Here is a 25,684-nt window from a genome sequence, read left to right on the forward strand (position 1 = left end):
TACCGAATCTGTCGTGCGAGCTAAATAAGAACCAATAAAAAGCTATACAAAGGAAATTTTGTTAAAGGAGGCTGTATGGGCATTAGAATAGCACATGCCATGCTAAAAAAAAAAATACAAATTCTTGTTAGGTATGCAAGGATGACAGTGTTGTGCTGTTTCTGATGTGTCACAAAAAACAAAAAAAATCAGTGCCATACAGTGTTCCTTATGGAAGTACAAACTGTTGAATTCGAAGCCCAGAAGTTTTATTCAAGAATGTTCCTCAATACAAATGTATTTTGAGATCTGAGCCACTGACTGATACATGACTGTGTGGCAAACATTCATTTTCATGTGCATTATAGTTTACCAGGTCTAATCTGCATTGATTTATTGCATTCATGCTGAAACTGGGAGGGGTTCTCTGGGTATGAATAAAGAGATAAACATTTCTTGATATCAAAACATATGAGAACGGACAAAAGGAAGGATCTGAGAACGGTATCTTAGATTCTCCTTTTTCTTTCAGTATATCTAATGTTCACTTTATTTCACCTGATGCATTTAGTTTTTAGCGCAGCTGTTAGCACCCGTTTCCGCGTTTCGCGGCGTCGCTGTCGGCGTAACCGCCCAACTAAACTTGGCAGGAAATTGAATTAATGTTGTGGTCATGTGACGTTAATATTTCCGCTAAGTCTAGCTGAGAAACTGAGTGTTTTTATGGATGACGTGACACGGTCATGCGACGTCATTTTCCCCGCTACTTTTAGCGGAAAAACTGCATTTGTGTTGAGGTCATGTGACATCAATTTCCGCGCTAAATTTATTGGGAAACTTAACTCGCTAAATTTAGTGGGGAAATTTCCCCCTAAATGGGAGGGAGCAGAAGAGGAGGAGGGGAGGGGAAGGAGGGGCATACCCTCCCATCTTCCTCTTCGAGAGCTGTACTGTATTTTCTCATTACAGAGAATTGTAAACGTCTCATATTTCATCTCATGTTTTTTCAACTTTTATATTGCAGGTGCGCTTGCAGCACAAATCTGGGTTGTGCTGATCCTCTACGCACAAGTTAGGAACTCCTGAGTGACATGAGTGGGAGTTTGGTCTGACAGCTCAAGGGACACCATTGTTCAGTATTGAATTTTTAATTATCTTCTTTTGAGCAAAGTTAAGCGTTGCTGCATGCAGTTCTTCTAAAAATAAATACCTGCAACCAAATTTACCAGGTCACGACATTTTGCCTCTGCTCTTAGTGCTCCTGGTGAGCCTCGGATGAGAGCTTACTGGTGTGCAAACATCATAATTGTTTGAAACCACTCACTGATGTAGAGACTTATTGACATCCAGCATTCCAATGAAACGCTGGATATCCACAAGTCTTTCTTGAGCAATGCAAGCGGGAAAGGAACCATACAATCATATTGTATTGGGGGACATTCTAGAGAGTGTTTTTTTGTATATTTTACAGATTTTTTTAAAAAAAGCCGTAAAAGCTACATTTACGCAGTCTGTACACGTGAATTATATGGCCAGGGCGGCATAGTATAAAAGGCTAATTTGTAATGATCAGTCGGCTTATTACAGAGATGTGCCAGACTTCTTTCAGAAAACTAGATGGAGGTTCATCCTCGCGTGGTTTTATCCCGCGAATCTGAATATCCCGTTCGTTTTCCACAAAGATATAACTGAACGTGAGAAAACACAAAAAAACATCCTACCAATAGTGACATCGTAAGAAGACCTTTCAGCCGCCAAGTGTATGTCGCTTAAGGGCCGCGCGTCCAGTCGCAAGTTTTCTAGGTATATTTTCCCGCATTGGCACCAGTCGTGACACATTTTTCTGCTCCTTTAAAAAATAGCATGTGCGTGCATAGCTTTCATAGGCACTGAAGATGCGTGAACAAAGATTTTGAAAGCTGCTCTTGTGACGTCGCTCTCTAGGGAAGTGCTTTCAAAGCGCTTTAAAAATGACTCTATGCAGCCTCGATTAATTAAATTAGCAAATAATTTTGATATTTGAGATTCTGGAGGTCAAATGAAGAAGATTTAAAAGTGTTTTCTCAAATACAAAACCGCTTCAGCCTCTCTCTAAGTATAGTATGTTCCTAAAATTTTTAATCAGTGAAAATAGACCCATGGTTCCAATTAGAAACTTCTAAGCATCATCAAAACACACTAAATCAATTTTCTTTGTGAAGATATAAGACAAGAGCAGCATTTTATGGTGTTCTAAAAGAATGGTCAATTTGGACGCGTTTCCAGACTTCGGTTTCTTACCAGAGCGCATCTTTGCACCTACGGTCCTGCTGCCCGGTGGCCGCAGTGCGAAGCCGCCCCCTCGCCTCCCTCGTAGGATGGAGGGAAGCAAGGCGCACGTGTGTTGCGCGTCTAAGCCCCTGGGGAACAGGACCGGGGGCGCAAAGATGAGCTCTGATGAGAAACTGAAACCTAGAAACTCGTCCAAATAAAGCATTTTTACAGAACGCGTAAAATGCTACCCCTGCATTATATCCTTCTAAAAAGAGTTGATTTTGTGGTTTTCAGTGACTCAGCAAGTTTCCAATAGAAACGATAGTTTCATTTTCACTAATTAAAAAGTTAATTAACAAATTGTATTTAATTATCTGACTGATCGTTACGACTAGGTCCCTATACTACGTACGCCTGGCCATATAACTCTCCTGCACAAATCGCATTAATTTAGCTTTCACGGCCTTTCTAAACATATATGTAAAGCTTAAAAATAAATTGCCGTGTACAACAGTGAAAAGAAGAAACCACCACGTTGGAGCCATATGGCTCCAACATGCCGGTATCGCCTTTTCGCTGGTATAGGATGTTCCATATTACGTTATCCATGTATGGTTCCGTCCGCCTACAAGGTTCCGCCACAATACACTACGCCGGTATAGGATGTCCCATAATACGACACGCTTGTATGGTTCCGCCTACCTGTATCGTTCCGCCGTAATCCACTATACTGGAGCTGCCTTTTCGCTTGTATAGGATGTCCCATATTACGGTTACGCTTGTATGAGCCTTTTCCATCATCTTTCCATCATCGATATTTTCCAACAGGGGGGGAGCCGGGAGAACACCCAGGTCGGGAGGAAGGCACCCGTCGGCCTGGCGCCGGGAAAAGGGGGTGCGAGGGAAGGACCGGCGGGGGCTCGGGGGGTCGATGGGAGGACGCGGGGGTGGTGCGACGGACGTGAAAGTGGACGGACGTTTGGGTACCGTGAGGTGCGACCGCCGGAGAACTCAACAATGTGAGTGATTAAATGTTTATATGGAAAGTGGTGTTGTGTCACTCGGGGGTGGGGAAGCTGGACGGGGATAACCCCATACACTGGCGCCCAACGTGGGGCACGATTAATTGTCTTTGTCCGGTTCCTCTTCCCGAGTCACCACTCTACTTGTGTTTAATTTTGGAGCGGGGACCAATTTGCCAAGGGTTCTGATTAGGCAGAGAGCTTTGACTTAAGTCGAGATGCCGAAGTCCAGGCGCGAGGGAAACGGAAGTTCAAACGGCGCGAACCAGCCGAGCAGACGGGAACCCGCAGCCGCCGTTCCCCCTGAGGCTAACCCCGCAGGTGCGACTGCGTCGCTGGTTGAGAGTCCGACCATCGCGCAACCGCAGGCGCCTTCGGGTGCGGCTGAGCTCATGGAGCAAATGACAGCTCTGTTCGCTACACTTACGCGGCAGTTAGCTGCGGCGCAGAGCCCGACTGCTCCCGCGCCGGTGACTCTTCCGCGTCCGCGGCTTACGATGGAGCTGCCCACGTATTCGGGTTACGCGGATGAGAGTTCTGTTCATGACTTCCTGTTGCGCCTGGGCACCTACCAAACGGCCGTTGGCGCGTCGGATGACACCGTCATCCGGCAGATCCTGCCAATCGCCCTTGTCGGGGATGCCGCCCGTTGGTGGAGGCTTCAGGAGCCTCCCTCATCGATGGCCGCGTTCCATGAGCGCTTCCGAAGCGAGTTTCTGCCGCCGGACTATGGGAGGCGCGTCCTCGAGGAATTAAACACGCGCACGCAGCATCCTGACGAGAGCCTTTTGGAGTACGTGCGCGCACTTCAAGAACTTTATTTGAGAGCAGACCCCGCGGCGAGTCACGCGGACCAAGTTTCGCGCGTAATCCGCCAGTGCCACCCATCCTTCAAGCCGTACCTTCGTGGGCGCAGCTTCGACACCCAGGAGGCTCTGGCTCGAGAGGCGCGCGTCGTTCAGGCGGACTTGCTTGCTGAGCTCCGCTAAGCGCCGCCGCCTGGGCCGGAGGAATCGCTTGAGCCTATAGCTGCGCCTGGGCGGGGTCCCAAAGCCCGACCCCCCGCGTCGAGGCAGCGTCGGTGTCCGCGGTTGTTAGGCGCGAGGCGCGAGAAGTCGTTTCAGCTCGCGCGCTAGACCCCTTCTCGTACGAGCAGAGACGCCGCGCCGGCCGCGAGAATCGGCCTTCGAGTTCGGTCGGGGCCGGCGCGGCCGGGGCGCGTGGTGTCGCGAGGCGGGGAGATAACGCGCCCCGTTTCGGTCGAGATGAAAGGGACGGGCGTCGCCAGAGTCCGGGCCGCCGACCCCTGCGTTGTTTCCGGTGTGACCAGCTTGGCCACATCATACGTAACTGTCCGCAGCTCGAGCGCGACGGTCAGCGCCAGGGAAACGCCCGGGGCCAGCGGCGTTAACCGGATCATCCAGGTTCCCGCCGCTGGCCAGTGGCGAAAGGGAGGGGCGACGCGGTACCATGGGGAAGCCCCACGAAGACGTGTCGCCGACATGTCCCACTGATGTCGCGGACGCGTTTGCCCCACTGGCATGTAGAGCCCAGACGGGACTCTCTGCCTCTGGACCTTACATGACGATTAACATTGCTGGGAGGGAGTTCTCAGCATTGATAGATACCGGAGCTACCCTTTGTCTGATCGGTGACGACGTGTACGAAGCATGCCGCGAGAGGAGGAGGAGTTTAAGACCGGTCGACATCTGCATGCGTTTGGCAACGGGCATGACGAGGGCTGAGGGGGCTCTGCGCCTTCAGGTCGAGTTTGACGGTCGACGTAAGAGGCAACGTTTTGTGTACCTTCGGGGTCTCACATCTCCGGTCATAGTGGGGCGAGATTTCCTTTCTCGGGAAGGCATCATCGTTGACCTGCGGAACAATGGGTACCGTTACGACCCGTCTACTCCGCTGATACCTTTCGCCGACCCACCGCCCTGTGTTCCTTGCGCTCCACGTACGACGGCTCTCGCTGGGTGTCCCAAGCTCTAGCCAGAGGCGCTCGTCACGCAGGTTGGAGCGGCGGAATTGGAGGCCGTGCTCGCGTCTTTCGACGGCCCGACCGAGCAGAAGCATGCACTCGCGGACGTTTTGCGCCCCTTTTTGGCGACATTCACCGAACGGCCGGGCATGACTAACGTCCTTCAGCACCGGATCGACACCGGCGAAGCTAAGCCCTGGGGTTAAAATCCCCGGCCGCTTAGCGTTCACAAAAGAAACCTCCTAGACGCCGCCCTCGGCGAGATGATTGACACGGGCGCGGTCAGGAGATTGAAAAGTCCTTGGGCTTTCCCGGTAGTTCTAGCTCCAAAGAAGGACGGGACAGCCAGGCTTTGCGTTGACTACCGCCAACTCAATTCTCTGACAACGAGGGATGCGTATCCGTTTCCGTCGATCGAATCCATCATGTATTCCTTGGGGAACGCCCGAGTGTTGTGGGCACCCTGGCGGCTCCCAAGCCAAGTTGCCCGACTGCGAGGCTCAAGCCGAACTTTTCCCGCGTGGCGGCGACGTCACGCCAGCCACGCGCACATCGGATGCGCCGCCTTGATAAGGCAGATCAGAGGCGGCGCACAGGGAGTCGCTGCCTGGACTCAGGCGCCGCTGGTAACCATGTTAATCGTCTCGTCCATGTCCCATTAAATGTAGCTTCTTGTTGTTGAAACCGTTGGCTCCGTGTTATTCCTCCGGGTCGGGTATGCAGCAAGGCAAACCGACCACAATGGCGCCCAACCGTGGTATGCTACCCACTCGCAGGAATTTCACGGGGCTTGGTTTCTTCTTTCGGTAAGCCTTTTTCATATTCCCCGTGTTTCCTATCGTTGTTTCGTGCTTCCGTCACGTCTACGTTTGTTGTATTGGCGTGTTTGTGACCGTGTCTTTGTGAACGCGGCAATCGTTTTGCGCGCTTGTGTTGGGTTTTTGGGGGCGTTTCTTTTTCTGTGCTTGCAGGAATGCTCACGCGGGAGCAGGAAGCCGCGATGGCCGCAGCAGCACAAATGAACCTGCTCACGAAGGTCACGGAGATGTGCGACTCCGTGATGCAGCGCCTGGCCCACACGCCTGGCCAGCAGGAAACCCCACCGCGAGAGCCCAGACCACACTTGACTGTTCCGGTCTACATGGGGTACGACGACGTCAAGTCCGTGACAGACTTCCTGGGCGAGCTGCAGACGTACCACCTTGCCTCCGGTGCCTCGGAAGCCTTCATCGTGGAGCGGATTGTCCCGCTGGCGTTGCAAGCCAGCGCCAGGTGCTGGTTGGGGTCACAGGCCCCCTTCACCAGCCTGGCGGACTTCCAGACAAGGCTCCGAGAAGAGTTCCTGCCTGCAGGCTACGCGACGCAGATTCTCCGCGAGCTCGAGGCAAGGACGCAGCACCCGGATGAAAGTCTGGTCCGGTACGTTCGGGTCATGCAAGAGCTCTTCAAGAGGGCGGACCCGAAGTCACCGGAGTCGGACAGAGTAGCTCGGGTCAGAAGACAGTGTCACCCCAGGTACCACGTCTACCTGATCAACCGCACCTTTGAGACCCTTGAAGAGCTAGCCCGGGGCGCCCGCCTCATCGAGGAAGCTCTTCATGCCGAGCGGAACTACGTGCCGCCGCCACCAGCCAAGTACGCGCTCGAGCCGGCATGCGCATGGCGGGGCCCCGAGGCCTCCACGCAAGTGGACTGTCCGAACGAGACCTCCCTTCCCCACCACGTCAACCAGGAGAGTTGGCGTGGCATGCATGGTGATATCCCGTGCGGGATAAGCGTATGTTCGCCTAACTCTCCCCGAGAGGTCCCCGGAGGTCACAGCGAGGCCCGTGAGGGTTTCGGGCGGGGGTCGCCACGACAGGTGGGAGGTCGTTGGCCGTGCCCTATCGCAAGCTGGGGCCCAACGGAGATCACCACCCAAGCGAACCATCTTCATCAGTCTGCTCCTGCAAGTGCTGGCGAAAACTGGCATGGTGCGGTCGCAAACCCGCAGCCCAGCAGCATTGACCCCCGCCGCAACGGAACAAGCCCTCCTGACAACAGCCAGTCGCAAGCCTGGTGGAGGCCCTCCCATAGTGGTTCCTTATCCGATCACTGGAGGCGGTCCGACGGGCACCTCGGTGCCGGTGGCCTAAGCAGGCAACTGTCGTCGGACTGCTGCTACGAGTGCGAGCAGCCCGGCCATCACCGAAAGCAGTGTCCAAGACTTCTGGACACTACAAACAAGAGGTGGCACGAGACGGCGGCAAAGGGCCGGAACCAAAACAACCAGGGAAACTACTACGGCCGGCGACGCTGAAACCAGACAGCCACTCGCCGACGGCCGGTGCAGTCCCTGGGAGCGGTCAGGCCGCGGCACAGATTCCATCGGTATGTCGAATCCAGCCCGAGCCTAACATCATTGAACCGCGCATGACAATATCACTGCTCGATTTTCCCATTGCCGCACTTTTGGATTCTGGGGCCGCTATCTCGCTCATAGGGGATTTCGTTTTCGAACTCTGCAAAGCAAAAAAGATAAGCCTCCGGGAGTGCGAAACCCGTTTGCAGCTAGCTTCTGGTACAGCGATAACAGCTGGAGGAGCCGTGAGGCTGCAGATTCGGTTTAATGGAAAAAAGCGACGTCAGCGATTTCTTTATATGCCAGGACTTGTGGTACCTGTGATCTTGGGCCGAGATTTCATTACAGGCGAAAGCATGACACTCGACTTTTCTGGTGGTGGATACCGGCTGGGACAACAACCGGAGCTGACTCCGTTTACCAAAAGGGAGGACTGCATCCCTAACTCGACCACTGCAGCCCACTTCACCACGGTGCCAGACGTCTTGCCTGCCGGCGTTCGAGAATCGTTGCGAAAGTGCCCTGCAAGCAGCCAGCAGAAGCAGGAGCTGCAAGCCGTCCTGGAGTCTTTCTCACCGATGTTCACGGAAACACCTGGAAAGACTGACATTCTGCTGCACCGTATTGAAACCGGTGACGCGCCGCCTCGGAGGTGCAACCCTCGACCGATCAGCGTCCACAAAAGGGCACTCCTTGATGCGGCGCTCGAGGAAATGATCGACACCGGTTCAGTACGTGAGTCGAAGAGCCCCTGGGCATTCCCCGTTGTTCTCGCCCCGAAAAAAGACGGAACAGCCAGACTCTGTGTGGATTACAGGCGGCTTAACGATGTGTCCGTACGAGACAGCTACCCTTTCCCCAGCATTTCCTCCGTGATGTACGCGCTCGGTAACGCGACCGTGTTTACAACGCTGGATTGCAGTCGCGGGTTCCTTCAGATAGAGATTCACCCATCAGACGTTCCAAAAACGGCTTTCATCTGCCACAGAGGGTTGTTCGAGTTCACCCGACTGCCGTTTGGCTTGTCTAACTCTCCAGCCAGTTTTCAACGCCTGATGGATGTTGTACTTGGGAACTCGAAGTACGAATTTGCCATGGCATACATGGATGACGTGGTTGTTTTCTCGAGAACTATCGAAGAGCATGTCGAGCACCTTCGCATTGTACTTGAGCGAATGCGTAATGCTGGGCTCACGATTCATCCCGGAAAGGTTCAGTTAGCCGCGCCCAAGATTAACCTCCTTGGATTCGTTGTGGATAACGGCACGCTTCGCCCCAACGAAGATAAGTTGCGCGCGCTAACGGAATACCCAAGCCCACATGACGTAAAGAGCCTACAAAGATACCTCGGAATGATTGCGTTCTACAGGGATTTCATTCCACACTGTTCCGAGATATCGCAACCGCTCAATCACCTCCTAAAAAAAGGCGTCAAGTGGTGTTGGGCCGAACAACAACAATGCGCATTCGCAGCCCTTTCAAAAGCCGTGACTGACAACGCTTGTTTACAGCTCCCAGACTTGAACAAGCCGTTCGTTCTGCAGACAGATGCAAGCGACTGTGGCCTGGGTGCTGTATTGCTGCAGGAGTATGGCGGTGTGCTTCGGCCAGTCGCTTTCACGAGCCACACGCTAACTTCAGCCGAGCGCAACTACAGTGTCGCAGAACGTGAATGTCTCGCCATTATTCATGCTTTGAAGCGCTTCGATATGTACCTAGATGGCGCAACGTTCCAGATTCAATCTGATCACTTAGCGCTATCATGGCTAAGGGGACTTAAGAATCCAGCTGGACGTCTTGCTCGTTGGGCGCTTACGCTACAACAGTACGACTACTCCATTGTGTACCGCCCGGGGTCAACTAACAAAGTTGCTGATGCGCTTTCTCGTGCTCCACTTCCCGAGGAACACTCGCAGGATACCCATGGCTTGGTGACCGTCGCGGCCACGACACGCGGATCCCCAGATTCACGGTGGGGTACATTGGTGAGCCGCGAGGAGCTTCGCAAGGCGCAGCTGGATGACGGACTCTGCCAACGCGTGTCCGCTTGGCTGGCAGCAAGAGGTCCAGTCGACCGCCCAAGTGACGAGGAGTTCGACTCCTACTTGATGAGCGACGACGGCCTCCTGCTGCGCTACATCCCCCAGGCCGACGACGATCCGGATGGCTCGGCATTCCGGACCGTGATACCCCGCAAGCTACGTAAGCTTTTCATCCGATACATGCATGACTCTGCCTTGGCAGGACACAGCAGTGGGAGCAAGACCTACGAAAAGTTATCCCAAATTGCTACCTGGCCAGGCATGAGGCAGGATGTGCTCCGATACGCTCGTAGCTGCTCGGTGTGCCAGAAGGCAAAACCACGTGGTGGCCAGCCCCCCGGTCTCATGCAACCAATCGCGAGTCAGAGCCCTTGGCAGATTTGTTGCTGTGACGTCATGGGCCCCTTCCCACGTAGTACCCGGGGCAATCAGTACTTGTTCGTGGTAACCGACCACTTCACGAAGTGGGTTGAGTTATTTCCATTGCGGAAGCTAGATTCGCAAAAAATCTGGGAGTGTCTACTCGAAACATTCGCTAGGTTTGGCTTTCCTGCACAGCTTGTAAGCGATAATGCCTCCTATTTCACGAGTAAGGTGTTTGTGGACGCATGCGCGGTACTGGGAATCAAACACAAAAGAACTTCCCCGTACCACCCGCAAGCAAACATCACGGAAAGGGTAAATCGAAACCTTAAGATGATGCTAGTGGCCTACACAGAGCGCCACAAGGACTGGGACGCGAAACTGCCCGAGCTGGCATTCGCGACCCGTACAACCACTAATCGGTCAACGGGTCTCACTCCTGCCCAATTAAATTTCGGCAAGGAGCTCGCATTCCCGCTTTCTAACAGCCTCCTTTCTACAGAGTCTGGAGGAAGGCCTCGCCCCTACGTGAAGTTCGCAGAGGACCTGCGAAAGCGCTTCTCCGATAACCTTCGAGAGGCCAGAGAAAATCTCGACGTCGCCCGGGTACAGCAGGCTGAACAGTACAACCGGGGGCGACGTGACTTGCAGTTCGAGGTGGGAGATTTTGTACTCCGGCGTACTCACCCACTGAGTGACGCCGCTAGAGGCTTCGCAGCCTCCCTCGCCAACAGGTGGGAAGGTCCGTTTCGCGTGCGTGAAAAGTGCTCGCCACTCACTTACAAACTAGTTAACTGTGAGTCTAGTGAAGAAACCGGACCTGTTCATGTCACCGACCTTAAACGATTTTTCCAAGCAGAAGACGAAGATTCCTCGCAGGACCGGAACGACACTGACGCCAGTCCCGTTCCGGAAACCCCCTTGTCTCCACCAAGGCGGCGGTATAACCTGCGACGTCGGTGACACCAAAGAGAGAGGAACTTTTTTTTTGACTCCTTGGCCTCTTTCGCATTTTGGGGGTAGTTTTCTACTTCCACGGATCTGCCCCTTTTTCAAGAGAGGGGGGAGAAGATTGTGTGCCCACCTCAGATCCGTTATTTCAAACTTTCTGGAAGGGGTCCGAAAATAACGTCAGGCTCAGCCCTCAACTGAGTCCCATGTCGTCTGCTTCCATGTTTTCTACGAAGCTGACTCATGGACAAAACCGTCGCCACACCCGCCATCTGAACGACACGGCGGCCGGTCTCATCGTGGACCGCGGCCACCCTCTACAGGACCACGGGCAAAGCAGCCACCTGGTGGAGCCCTGATCCCGAACAAGCGACAAGCTGGAGCTGACCGAGCCGCCGCGCTCGTCAGCAGCCGCCGCGCTCGTCCAGCAGGCGCCGGCCGGACTTAAACGTCAGTCCGCCCAACAGCGCCATCCACCCCCTGACGCCCACAACGTCTCCGTCATCGACATGCCGGACGAAGCTTGAGGGGGGGGGAAGTGTGGGCACCCTGGCGGCTCCCAAGCCAAGTTGCCCGACTGCGAGGCTCAAGCCGAACTTTTCCCGCGTGGCGGCGACGTCACGCCAGCCACGCGCACATCGGATGCGCCGCCTTGATAAGGCAGATCAGAGGCGGCGCACAGGGAGTCGCTGCCTGGACTCAGGCGCCGCTGGTAACCATGTTAATCGTCTCGTCCATGTCCCATTAAATGTAGCTTCTTGTTGTTGAAACCGTTGGCTCCGTGTTATTCCTCCGGGTCGGGTATGCAGCAAGGCAAACCGACCACAGTGTTTACAACACTAGACTGCAGCAGGGGGTTTTTGCAGATTCAGATCGCTCCTGCCGATGTCGAGAAGACTGCTTTCACTTGCCATCGCGGGTTATTTGAGTTTACTCGCCTTCCCTTCAGACTGTCTAGCTCGCCGGCAAGTTTCCAGCGACTTATGGACATCGTTTTGGGAGACGCCAGGTTTAATTTCGCAATGGCCTACATGGATGATGTTGTGGTCTTCTCCAAGTCATTCAGCGAACATCTCGTTCACCTGAGGATCATCCTCGGACGAATGAGGGATGCGGGGTTGACGATTAACCCGAAGAAGGTACAGCTCGCTTCTCCGAAAATCGATCTCCTTGGGTTTGTGGTCGACGAGGGAACCTTGAAACCGAACGACGAGAAGTTAAGGGCCATCCTTGATTTCCCTCGGCCGCAGGAGGTGAAAAGCCTCCAAAGGTTTCTAGGAATGATTGGGTTTTATCGCCATTTTATTCCCAACTGTGCCGAGCTAGCCCGCCCGCTTAACCAGCTGCTGCGCAAAGGCTCGAAGTACGTCTGGCAACGAGAACAAGAGGTGTCATTCATCTCTCTCACTCGCGCGATCGCGGCGACTGCCAGTTTGCGACTGCCGGACTTAAACTTGCCGTTTGTGGTGCAAACAGACGCCAGCGATTACGGCGTGGGAGCGGTCTTGTTGCAAGAGCACGACGGCCAATTAAGGCCCGTCGCCTTTGCGAGCCGCACACTCACGCCAGCGGAACGCAACTACAGCACCACCGAGCGAGAGGGAGTGGCAATTATGTATGCCCTGCATAAGTTCGATCTCTACCTGGATGGCGCTCTCTTTACCATCCAAACTGATCACAACGCTCTCGCCTGGATTCAGAGGCTGAAGCAACCAGCCGGCAGACTGGCCCGCTGGGTGCTCACTCTGCAGCGCTACGCCTACAAGATAGAGTATCGCAGAGGCACTGCGAACCAGGTCGCGGACGCATTGTCGCGCGCACCCATGGAGACTGACCCGGGGGAACTGCCCCGGGCAACCCTCCACCCACGACAGCAAGCTTGCGGGAATGCAGAGGAAAGGGGCGAGAAGGAGAGAGCGCCCGGTCACGCGCCGGAAGCTGGTTCCAGGGGAGCCATCCACGCGGAGAGAAAGACTCGCGGCAATGCGAGCGGTGGCGGAAAAGGTGATACCCCGCCTTGTGCGGCTGTGTGTGATGCCACCAATGAACAGATGAACGCTTGGGGTACTGTTGTGAGCAGGGAAGAGCTGTTGGAAGCCCAGAAAACAGATGGTTTCTGTCAGCGAGTGTCGGAAAAGCTAGCGGATAACGCAGCAGACGCTGGAAACGCTGGCACGGGACAGCGGGTGTCAGAAACGCTGGAGGGCAACTCAGCGGACACCGGAAACGCGGGCGCGAGGGACGATAGAGAGATCGATTCCTATCTGTTGGGTGAAAACAACTTGTTGCTCAGGTACATCCCCGAGATGGACGAACACGAGGGAGACCCATCCCCCTTCAAAATCGTCGTTCCGCGGAAGCTGCGGCGGAAACTGATGAGGTATTTTCATGACTCGGCCCTGGCAGGCCACGGGAGCGGCAAGAAGACTTACGAAAAGTTGTGTCGTGTCGTGACCTGGCCGGGAATGAGGAGGGAGGTACTTCGATATGCCCGCAGCTGTCCAGCGTGCCAAGTGGCGAAGCCCAGGGGAGGGAAGCCCCCCGGCCTGATGCAACCTGTCATCAGCAAGCGCCCTTGGGAGACGGTCGCGTGTGACATCATCGGACCACTGCCCCGAAGTCCACGCGGAAACCAGTATCTACTCGTCGTCACGGACCATTTCTCGAAGTGGGTCGAGCTTTTCCCACTCAGAAAGCTAGTGTCTGCAAGAATCTGGGAAAGACTGTTGGATACGTTTTGTCGCTACGGTTTCCCTGCTTCTCTGATCACAGATAACGCGTCGGTGTTCACAAGTAAGGTCTTTGTGGACTCGTGCCGGTCACTCAATATCCAGCACAAACGAACAACGCCTTACCACCCACAGGCGAACATCACCGAGCGGGTGAACCGGAACCTGAAGGCGATGCTGGTGACACTCACCGGTAAGCATACGGATTGGGACGCGAACATATCCGAGCTCGGTTTTGCAACCCGAACGACGGTAAATCGATCGACTGGACTGACACCCGCGTACCTGAACTTGGGAAAGGAGCTGACGTATCCCTTGGAAAATGGATTCCGAGAGTGTGGGCAGGCTGACCCCCGCCCCATCTCTCGCTACGCATCGGAACTCCGTGGCCGACTCGGGGACGCCCTCCGCACGGCCAGGGGGAACCTCGACGCTGCCCGGCTGGAGCAGGCCGCCCAGTACGACAAAACGCACCGCCACCTGGTTTACGCCGTTGGGGATCTGGTCCTTAGGCGAGCACACCCTCTCAGCAACGCGGCGCAAGGTTTTGCGGCGTCGCTGGCACACAGGTGGGAAGGGCCGTACCGGGTCGCGGCACGACTGTCACGTTTGACCTACCGACTTGCTCGCCTAGACACGGGCGAAGTGTCCGGCTCGGTGCACGTGGGCGACTTAAAGACCTACTGCCTCCGCGATCCTGACGATACTGACGGGGAGGCAGGCGGGACAAGCAACGCTGGGGAAAATCCCCGGAGATACAATCTCAGGGCCAAAAGGCACTAGTGTATCGCATCCATTAACCACCTCTTTTTCCCACACAGAATGTCTGCCAACGGCGGTGCACGGGACCGACCCCGCCGCGGCGAACGCCGAACTCGGACCTGGACGACGGAGCGGGTTTACTACCCCCGCTCGAGGTCCAGGTCTGGTCGCGGGTCCCGGAGCCGGGGGGGCGACAATGGGACGCCCGAGGACTTCAGGCGCGTCCGGTCGGGCAGGGGAGGGCGCTCGAGCTCCCACTCCACGCAACCGCCTCCGGCTGGGCCTAAACCCCTGGAGCAGGCCAAGAAGAAGACGCGGTCGGCTGCTACATGGACGGTGGTCTCCGGGAGGGAGGCAGTCGGTTACGCGTCCCACGCAAGGTGGAGGGACCAGTACCGCCCCTCCCGCGGGGTCAACCCGTCCGAGGTGAGGCCACCTTTCCGGGGATTGACCCTGGCGGACCGGGACGACGAGCCGCCGGCCGTCTACACGGCAGAGGAGGAGGCGGCCCTCTGTCCGGTCTGCCACGTCTTGGTGGTGTGCCAGGAGGCCCACGCCGGGGGCAAGCTCCACACGGAGAGGGACCAGCGGAAGAAAGACGCAGCGGCTGCGGCTGCTGCCACCGAGGAGGACATCGAGGCGGCCCTCAAGCTGCTGCGGAGGGAGCGGCCGGGGCTCCTGACTCCGGCCCCAGATTTGGTCCCCGCTGCCGCGCCGATCCCGCGGGCCCTGGAGCTTCCGCCGCTGAGGCAGTCCGAGCCAGTCCGGCCTGCCGAGTTCATCGGCCCCTCCCCGACGGACTCATCTGCCACCGGGCCCGGAGAGCCTATCACTCGGACCCTGCCGTCGCCGTCCTTGATGGACGTTGACCTGGACTCTTTCTTGGCGGCGTCGGGGTCTGAGGATTGAGGGGGGGGTGGTGTGGGGGCCCGCTCTGCCGCCGCCTGATTGCTACCAGACGCTGGCGGCCGAGGGCGGCTCAAGGGCGAGCCGTCGGCACCCTCGGTAGCCGATCGAGGCTGATAGTGGCCGGCTGGTGGCGGCGGCGGACGTCCTCGGGCCCCCTTCAAAGGAGCCCGACCCCCAAGGGCCTGGACGGCGTGGATGGGGAGCCGGGAGAACACCCAGGTCGGGAGGAAGGCACCCGTCGGCCTGGCGCCGCGAAAAGGGGGTGCGAGGGAAGGACCGGCGGGGGCTCGGGGGGTCGGTGGGAGGACGCGGGGGTGGTGCGACGGACGTGAAAGTGGACGGACGTTTGGATACCGTGAGGTGCGACCGCCGGAGAACTCAACAATGTGAGTGATTAAATGTTTATATGGAAAGTGGTGTTGTGTCACTCGGGGGTAGGGAAGCTGGACGGGGATAACCCCATAAGACAAAAAAATAAAAAAGAACGTGAACACACATCAAAAATGCGATGTAACGGCGCATTCAAAATTAGTCGTTAGTTTTTTAGAGAGCAGCAATTTCGTAGGACGACATTGTTACCCGATGAAGGTTATAAAAAGTGTAGTGCAACTGTTAGCTCGGGGTCTTTAAGTGCATTACGCAGTATATGTGATGCACGATCGCACGCCGGTAGGATGCAGATGGGCGACTGAACCCAGGGTGCGTGCTAAAGCCCCTTGATAAAGGCGTTTTTTACAAGTACCGCCAACCATTATTGTGAAAACGCGCAAGACACGTGAAACGAGCGGGCGCTCCGCCGCCATTCGCTTTCAAGGGCCAGTCATTATATACCCGTGCCACACGGGCAACTCGAACTCCATTTACAACGAATGACATTTGAAGGCATAGAAAGCATATACTAAATCTAGAGGAAAAGGTCCGCCATTTTCCCATACATTCTGGCTGCCGCAAGCGGCGGACCATGCAGGCAGACCCTCGGAGTCCCAAACACGGTTACATCATCAGAGCAGTTTCGTGACCTTCAACAATCCACGAACTTACCGGTGGAAAGATACTCGCGTTCCTTTCGAAGCTTTCTTTTTGCATAGCGCGCAGATGTACGGCCTCGCGTTAACGCTAAACTAAACCATATACCCGGCTTCGCTGGTGGGGCGCGGCTGGGCGCGGTTGAGGAATACGAAACTGCGCAACCACCAAATTTCCGAGATTTCGACAGAAGGGAAGTTAATGCAGCGTAATGACTTTATTGCTTTTTATAAGCGTTAGAATAGCTCAGAATTTAGTTTACAACGTTAAATTATCACTGTTTATATTGCTGAGAGTTTACACTCTTCGCGTTTACCGCGTTTACCATGGCAACGTTGCTTTCTTTCTCTCGTGTTCTGTCGCTCTCTTTCGCGATCGTTCACTCGGGACCCAGGATGTCGGCGCACGGGATTTGCCACTCCTCCTCACCCACCTTTACCCCCCTGTTTGAAGGATCGGACAATCAGCGCGCGACACTCCGAGCGTGGGGCGTTCCACGAGCGACAGATCGCGAGCCGATTCGTATGAGACCCTTTCCGGAATTTAGTGCCATCTGGCGACTCAAATGGCAGTTTATCTTTTACTATACTAATGGCGGCAATGAACCTGTGGTCTGCAGTATTTAATAGGGCTCCGTCATTTAAAGGTCAACGGTAAACGAGAATGTGCACTTCACGACAATTATTTTTCAATCTCTTTTAGTGTCGATGGCGAAACAAATGCAGCCAGTCGGAACGAAGCGCCAACCCACATAGACGCCTTGATAAAGTTCTATACATCAAGTGGCTTTGAAGCCGAGTGAGCGCTACTAACAGATTGACTGGGACCGGGATAGAAATGAACGCTTACGCAGCTCTTGCGTCCAATTGCTACTTCACGCCGCGCTAACATTTGGAATGTATAGGGCTTCGAATGATCTGCTTAGGAGCATCTTCAACTTCTTCCTTCATCAGTAAACAGAAGGCCGCCATTAGTATAGCACATATGCCGTTTTCAGATGATGATGATAATGACCAAAGTGGCCAGACTGAATTCCGGAAAGGGTCTATTGTAAATGACATTCGAGTTGCCCGTGTGGCACGCGTGCCACACGGGCAACTCGAATGTATTAGTGCTGCGTCGCCATTTGTGTCGAAGGGCCGGTCGAGACACGGGCCTCGTGCACTGGCACCTTTGAGGTTATTTGAAAGACCAACGCAAATACATCGAGGGGATTCAGTCCCTACACGCTCTGCAGCGGGAGCTCCGTGCTTTGAACGGAGCTCGCACTCGAGCATTTCTCCACATGCTCTGATCTGCGGTGCCACAACACACTCGGCCAAATATCCCCCACCGCACTTGATTTATCCTGTGAGCTAGACCAAATGAGCTAAACTTAGAGTACCGGCAATTTTTCCCCCGATATTGTTTTGGGCGCCGCCATGTTGGTGGTTAGTAACAAATCAAATGCAACTACCGGTAGTCATGATTCAAAAGTGCGACTTCCTCAGCAATAGTTTCGGTGTCAGGAAGCTCACGTAATGTTGCTTTGCTTTGTCGCCAACTGTTTAAACATTTGTCCAGGACGGAAAAGCGTTTCCTGTGATTTCAGATAAAGCTTCAGATAACTGACAACCATCATTTTAAGCAGCCATATCTGTATGAAGCGTAGCTTATTTAGTGGGTCTAGTTTAGCCCGCCCGCATAGGCACAGAAAGAGAACGAACAGCTTACATAGAAAGGGGGACGGACAACGAAGACTTCCAACTAGCAACAACATTTATTGACCCGAAGTTTGCATATATAGGTGAAGGAGGGGAGGGTGAAAGACGCTACACTGGAAAGTGGGAAAGCGAAGGGAGAGGGTGTAGAGCCAGGGAAGTAAAGGACTTTCTATGTATCTTCCTCGTGTCTAATTACCGTTACCAACACGCTTGTTTTGTACTTAGAACAGCTTAACTTCGCGCTCTTGGCGCTGCTTCAGTGGCTTCATCAGCCCGTAGCATTGGATGCGCTCCGAACTAAGGTAAAGCAAAGAAGATATTCAGATCTTAGGGTTTCACAAGCCAAACCAACAAAAAGCTATTCACACGCCCAAATTAAAAAAGAAATTATTGCGGGTTTATTTTGGCTAACCGTAGATTTTTTGACGTGCAACCGAAATCTCAGATTGGCCTCCGTCGGATTGCGAGCACCTCGGCCGATATTTGAACCCGACAAATATAGATTCATGGGCCAGCGCGTTGGCTGAGAGGAACTGAGACGTTTTAATGTCATTGCCACTTAAGAGCCACCGAGGTGGTTTTTGAAACAAAATATAGTCGAACCATTCCGACAAGCATAGCTTGATATCGTAAATGATTTATGCAAGTGATAAAAACATTAAAATGTTTTCGCATACGTGGCCGAATCTGAAATGGCAGAATGCATTTCATGGCGCCCATTTCATTTGGATCGCGTCGGGCATGTGTACCGACGCACAGTAGAACGCGCGCAAAAATAGCTGTGGTGCACCCGCAGCCTCGCGCTTGTTGTTCTCACATCTCTTGCTCGCTCACTGCGGGCATCCAGGCATCTGACACCCTGACATCTGGCGCTTTTTCTGTCTTTCACGTGGCGTTCCAAGCGGCACACGACGGAAAATGCACATCAAGCTGCTCTTGAACACGTGTCACCATCTGTACTTTATATTAAGAAACTACAATTTGCCGTAACTGAATGGGAAAAGTTTGAGGTCTTATAACATTCTTAACGTGTAATATATCAATATGGAAGTTCTGGAAAATGTAATATCGAAGAATGCTTCATAATTTAATGTCTCGTTATTTTGATTAGTTGACGTGATTCCGTTTTGATAGCGTCATAAAATATTACAATTTTAAACTTTATTTTTGATTTTAAAATATACGTTGTCTGTACAGTTCGTTGCTTACTTTTCTTATTTTATTACATCTAACCGAACGCTCACGTAAATATCCTGGACGATGGGACGTTAGAACTCGAGAAATAATTTTTTCAATATTGGAGACTGTGCTCTATTAAAAGCCAAATAATTAACTAACAACTAAAAATAATCGTAATATCAAGACATTAAAGCATTGTTGAAAAACTGCTCTTTAATTTGACACTAACTTTATAATTGTAAGATACATAGAAAGAAAGTTATAAGCCGTCGGAAAAGCACCAAAACGTCATGCACGGTGGGGTTGCACCTTAATATAAGGCGCAGAGGTCCCGGTGATTTCAACGTAATATTTCGTAACGTAACGCAACGTAAGAAAATGGCGCAGTGGGAACGGGCCTTAAGACTTGTCTTTTCTATCGCAAGAGAGTCAGCCGGACCAGTGACACGGGCCATGTCTTCGACCGACAAGGTTCTCACCCTGCTCTGTTACAAGCTCGAACGCAAGCTGGGAGGCTTCCAAGGCCCCCTTTCGTAACGACCCTCGCCCGGCCAACACTAACTAGCGTTTCATCAGAACTTTTGAAACATATACTCCCAGCTCCACCATCATTAATCCCCATAACTGGATTGTTTTTATTTACCCTTATCAACATGGATTTCTCAAAAAATCGTTCTTGCGAAACCAACTTGCCGGATTTACTCACGACTTGCATCTTAACGTGAATAACAATAACTATCAAATATTGCCATATTCCTAGATTTTTATAAGGCCTTCGATGAAGTACCACATAATCGCATTCTTTTTAAGTTTTCGGTTCTTGGCCTTGACACGCCAGCCATCATCTCCTTAATTCAAGATTTGCTCACTTCTCTAGTGGAGTTCACAATAGCTAATAACCATAAATCACCCTTTTCAATCGTAACTTCAGCTGTATTCCAGGGCGCAGGACTTTCCTCACTTTTATTTTTTATATACATAAAAGACCTTCTGCAGGTCATCGGCTCAAAACTCGGCCTGTTCGCCAACGACTGCGTGATTTACCATCCCGTATCAAAACCTCGCCGATCACGTAACTCTACAGAGTAACCTAACCCGAATTCGTGCTTGTTGCGATAAATGCTTATGCCTCTTAACCGCGAGAAAATCAAGCATATCTTTCACACGGGAAAATTCTTTATTCATACTTTCTAGGGTGCGTTATAATCGACATTACATTATTATATAAGAATGTTGCTTTTCATTTGGTTGTCTCACTCCCATGGAATCAGCATATCCACATTGTTAGAACTAAAGCATCTCGCACCCTCGGGTACGCCACCTGAAATCAGCATCCTCTCGTCTAAGAAAACTGGCCTACGTAACGTTTCTCCGCCCAAAACTAGAATATGCCTCATCTATCTGGCATCCTTCACAAGCCTACCTCAGACATAACCATGAACCAAACCAAAAACCGTGCAACTATATTCATTGCATCAGCGTATTCCTAAAGCATCAGTTTAACAAAACTAAAACAGACCTAGAGCTTCCATTACTATCTGATCGCAGATTAAGTTCTCGAATGTTTCTCATGCATAAGTTTTATCACAAAAAAAAGAAAAAAAAAAGTTCATATGACATCCTTCTTTTACCTCCAGATAGGCTATCATCTTGCCTCTATCGAAGTCGCTCCTTTAAACGTAAAAGAGGCAAAACATTAGCCTTTAACACCTCATTTTTTCACAGGCTATGACCTCCGGGAACTCTCTGAGGAAGTAGTGCTTAATTTAAAACCATCCTGTTTCCGCCAGTCTGTCCCCTTACATCTCTGCTAACCACCACTGTCCTGCATGATAGCCACTGTGTGCGGTTTCTATTACTAGTCGAATTTTGTTTTATTTTGCATTTTTATATCTCGGCGTGATGTATTATCGTCACTCACATACCCCTTATATAATGGCCTATCGGGCCCTTAAGGAGAAATAAAGAAAATAAATGTATACTTCAGTGCGAGATTTGCATTTCACAAGAGCAGAGCGAAACATTTTTCGCCCTAAACCCGACGCTCCGCAAGGTTTTTCCCCGCAAGAACAGTAAAATTTGATACACGTGGACCTTTCTTCGCCAAAGAGTAGCGGCGGCGAAAGCAAAAGGAAGGCGATACTGCCGTTAACTATTCTACATTAACCCGACCACCGCAAGCAGATCTTGGACTCTCCGCTTTCTTTCGTGCGAGAGACCAATCTCTCATAGTACATTGAGTCACCCATCTTTTTATCCATTCCATTTCCCTCCCAACTCCCGCTCGGATGATTTGGTCAAGAGAACAGGCGCTTATCCCTTTTTTTTATGTAAGAAAAAAACGGTCCATTAACATTAAAGCTTACCTTACTGGTATAATTTATTTCTTTGTTTATTGTCCTAATCTGAGACTATTGAAATAAACGCTTTGGCAGGTGGAGCACGCCGCCGCCCCAATGAAGATGTTCAGTCACATTCATATATTCATCCATGCGTCCATACATCAAACCGACATAATAAAACACAGGGGAGCACAAGGTCCCACAGCGCACTCTGTTATAACCGAACGCATGAGTATGAACCAGGCTTAACATTTGGCATTAGTAACAACGGAACCTAGGCTCGTTTCAATCTTCAAGAAACCCCATGCGGAGTGGCATGTGGAATGCTCTTCTGTGCATATCTGAACCTAATTTTCTGAAGCATCTCCTCTCCTACACTTCCTAGATCGTTCCCAAAGATATACAAGGTCACATTTTACCTCTTTCTATTTGGAGAGTAAAAGTTTCTACTTCGGATGTGAAAAACCTAGAGACTGAAGAAAAATAAAAAAGAGACAACACATTCTGTGTGGAGTGATGTGTGAGGCACGACGTCGTGCACCTCAAGTGAAAATGGCTATACGCACGACGCGGGAAGCACATGCCATTTAGTAAATTCAATGGTGGAATTTAGCTCCCTGTCGTCCTGTGACGCTTCGGCGACAACGTATTTGATTTTTAGAGCGATAGTTGTGAAAGAAAATACGTTGCCTAAACCGCCCAAATGCTTCAGAAAAAAATAAAGGAACACCTGTCCACTGTGTGTGAAGCCGACGCGTAGCCACAAAACTACGCAAGAACTTTTTTTTTTTTTTTTTTTTGCGCGGAGCTACGTGAAAGGTTTCGGCAGCTTTGTTTTGACAGTCCATCTCATATACGGTAGTATTTTATTTTTCACTATGGTAGCTGCTAAAATGTAGCGCGTGATTCGCTGCCATGCTTTTACCCAAGCCCCCCCCCCCTTCTCTCTCTCTCTCTCTCTCTCTCTCCCATAAACCAAGGGAGAAGCAAAAAGTTTCGTGTCGTGCGAATAGCCATTTCCGGTCGCGATGCACGACGTCGTGCGTATAGCACTACTCTTCCGAGTGTGGTGTTCCCTTTTTTCTGATTTCGTCAATCTCGAGGTTTTTCCAAGGATGAATTGTCACCTGCTCGCCTGTCTGGGTATTTTATCAGCAAAACATTCGACGTTAAGCTGCATCCTCAACGTTCGATCGTAGCATCACTTTAACTACGACATCGATATCTAACGATAATTGAACTTAAATATTGCAACATCTTACAAAGGTGTGCACGCAGAAGTGGAAAACCACGCATTCCTTCCGGATCAAAGCAACTTACAAATTAAAAGGGCTCTATTGCGAAATTGCCTTTTTCGAAACCCGAAACGGGTCCGACTTTCGACCCTGCTTTTCCAAGGACAGATACGACAGTCTCCCTCGAACGGGTCGACTGACAACCCCTCTAGAGGTGTCAGTTGACCCAGTCAGTCAGTCTGTCAGACGTTAAAGAGACAAGGGCTTACCGTTTACAGCTGCAATAAAGACGCCGACGCATACGACCACGATAATCCGTGCAGCTGATGCGGCGTGCAGACTGCAGGCGAACGGCCTAAAAACCGGACGTCGCAGGGAACGCGTAGAAGCCGCAAACGACGAGCGCACAAAAGTTAACACGAGCGCTGCCATCCAGAGCACGCCGGAAAGGCACGCCGAATGCCCTCTGTCTTGCTGGAGAAATCTTCCGGAGACATTTCCCGGCGTCACCGGTGTTCCCGACCAACGCGTACGGACGCGGTGCGTGGGAGGGGCCGCTCTTATCGCTTATCCTGCCCTTATCTTCGACCCTGCGGCTGTTGTCAACCTGTCACGTGGTGCGCGGCGGCGGATAGCGTATCGGCGGAATCGATGCTCACAAACAGAAGCAACCCCCTTTACGGAAGTACAAGGAAAAAAAAGAAAGAATTGTGTTGCTTTTATACTTATACAGCCTGAATGGTGCTACGCGTCACCCAGCTGTAGATAAGAAATTTAGCCAGTGCAGTACAACCGCTAACCTGGGTTTTTTAACGTGCATCACGCACTATACTTCGTTTCAGCTTCGGTCCGAGCGCGGCCGATGTTATGAGCAGGAGGGCCAATCAAACAGCGAAAGAGGGTCAACGTCATGGCGTGCTCTCTGCGTTAGGACTAGCCGGCAGATGAGTGCGCACAGAGAGACGGCGAATACCGGCTATTTTTTATCAACTGCAGAGAGCACGCCATGACGTTGTGCCTTTTTCGCCGTTTGATTTGCCCTTCGGCTCATAACATCGGCAGCGCTCGGACCGAAGCTGAAACGAAGTATAGTGATTTCACGAACGCGTGCCGGTACGAACCAAATTCAGACCGAAACGGGCGGGGGGCCGGGGATCGAAGCCAGGAAGTTCTGCAGCGCAAGCTTTCGCTGCACGCTCCGAGGAAAATAAAAGGAAGGCCAGAGACTGGTTGCGTGCAAATGTCGCTTCGAATCAAATACAACAGTGTCATCCTTGCGCTTCGTTTCACCGCAAGTCAGAGCGCGGTCCGAGGCCAGCCATCGCTGACGCTACAATCCACCGGAGACGGTCAAGCCGCAACAAAACTGCATCGTCACGGCGCTCTTTCTTTTTTTTTTCTTTTTTTTTTTTTTGCGCGTTTGTTTTTGACCGACTCAACTTTAAAGGAATCACGCCCAGTGATTGGGTGAGTCGGTCACTGTGCGTGATTGGCTGCCTCGCATCGTAGGGTTGCGGTCGGATATAAGTAGAAATCGAGGAGACAGAAATAAACATAAAGAAAGGCATGGCGCAAGGTCGCGGCGTTGTTCCCTATTCGTTTCGTCGACGCACACTCGCAGAAAGATGGTTTTGACGTTGCAGTTTTCGCCGTTTCTCTATTTATTCGCCCCACTAGACGTCCACCGTTCAAGCCCTTATTCCCCGGGCAAAAAACGCCGAGGGCTGGAGGCATGCGCGCCGTCTCGTCTTTCGCCGAAGACAGCGCATACTAGGAACACATTCCGCAGCCCGGTAGACGAAGATGGCGGCGCGCAGACAGCGATTATTGGAGTAATCCATAAGATAGATCCCTGCAAAAATCGCCTCGCGCACACTACCATCTTTGTCTGCTGAGCTGTGGAACGCCTTCTGAGCATGCGCAGTTGCTCTGATGTGCGGTAGATCAGACGCTGCGCATGCGTGCACAGCTCAGTGACTAAGCATTTTTCGCGCCGAGGGTAAGCCAGCGAATTGGCAAACGTGAAACATGATTAAAAATCGCGCACAAAAAGACAAAGACAAAAAAAGTAGGAGCACAGAAAAATCCCGCTTGTCCGTGTTCTGTGCTCCTTCCTCTTTTGTGCTTGTCTCATTGTGCGTGATTTTACATCATGGCTATAAAGCAGCGTCTGCTCTGTTTACATGACGCCGCCATGCTACAAAATAAGCGGGCACCGTAACATGACACAGTAAGGCTGCGTCCCTTGCGAAACTTTTTTTTTTAATTTTTGCACATATTGTAGTGCGAGAACGTTGGAAATGCATAGCCACGAAGCTCCAAGAACGCCGATGCCAAGACTGCTGTAAAAAGCCAAAATCTGGTTTTACGCGCAGCCCTTTCTTCTTTTCAGAAAAGCCTGCGTTTAAGATTATTATGTCCCATTTGTATCGCTGGGGGCTAGGTTTATTTTCCCAATTATGACACTTCAGCTATTTCGATGTTCAATATCCTATGGCTACCATTTATGTTAAGCCATTGTCTGAAATCCCAGGAACCTGTTTTCCGTCCTCGAGAAATATTTGAACAGTCCGGTGCAGAGCAAAATACCGTCGCCTGAGCTTCCTGCAGGTACCGCGTCCAAAGCTGCACGAAGTCACACGTTTGAATCGTAACGATCGCCAATAACCCTTTCCAAAGTCGGCGCCAAGACCTGTCCGCCACTGCTTGCTCACATACCCTGAGCGTAGATTGGACGCGAGGGTAACGTCAAATACCATTGACTACCAATACTGGAAACTGGAGCCAAAATACATGGGGCTGTCGGGAGACACAGAAGTGCTGCCATCTCTTGGTGTGGGCTGGTAAACTATGAGCTCGAAATT

General features: G+C 52.1%; 1 protein-coding gene across 1 annotated transcript in view; it reads right to left on the bottom strand.

Annotated features, from left to right (window-relative positions):
- Positions 1 to 23,415, bottom strand: part of LOC115324995 — a 67,123-nt gene extending 43,708 nt beyond the window's left edge. Inside the window, exon 1 of the mRNA XM_029985691.3 lies at positions 23,090 to 23,415. The gene's annotated coding sequence lies outside the window, so the exon portion shown is untranslated. The remainder of the gene's footprint in view (positions 1 to 23,089) is intronic.
- Between the last annotated feature and the right edge of the window lie 2,269 nt (positions 23,416 to 25,684).

The sequence above is a fragment of the Ixodes scapularis genome, unplaced genomic scaffold (genome assembly GCF_016920785.2).
Source record: "Ixodes scapularis isolate PalLabHiFi unplaced genomic scaffold, ASM1692078v2 PGA_scaffold12__126_contigs__length_90152505, whole genome shotgun sequence".
Taxonomy (NCBI): Eukaryota; Metazoa; Arthropoda; class Arachnida; order Ixodida; family Ixodidae; genus Ixodes; species Ixodes scapularis.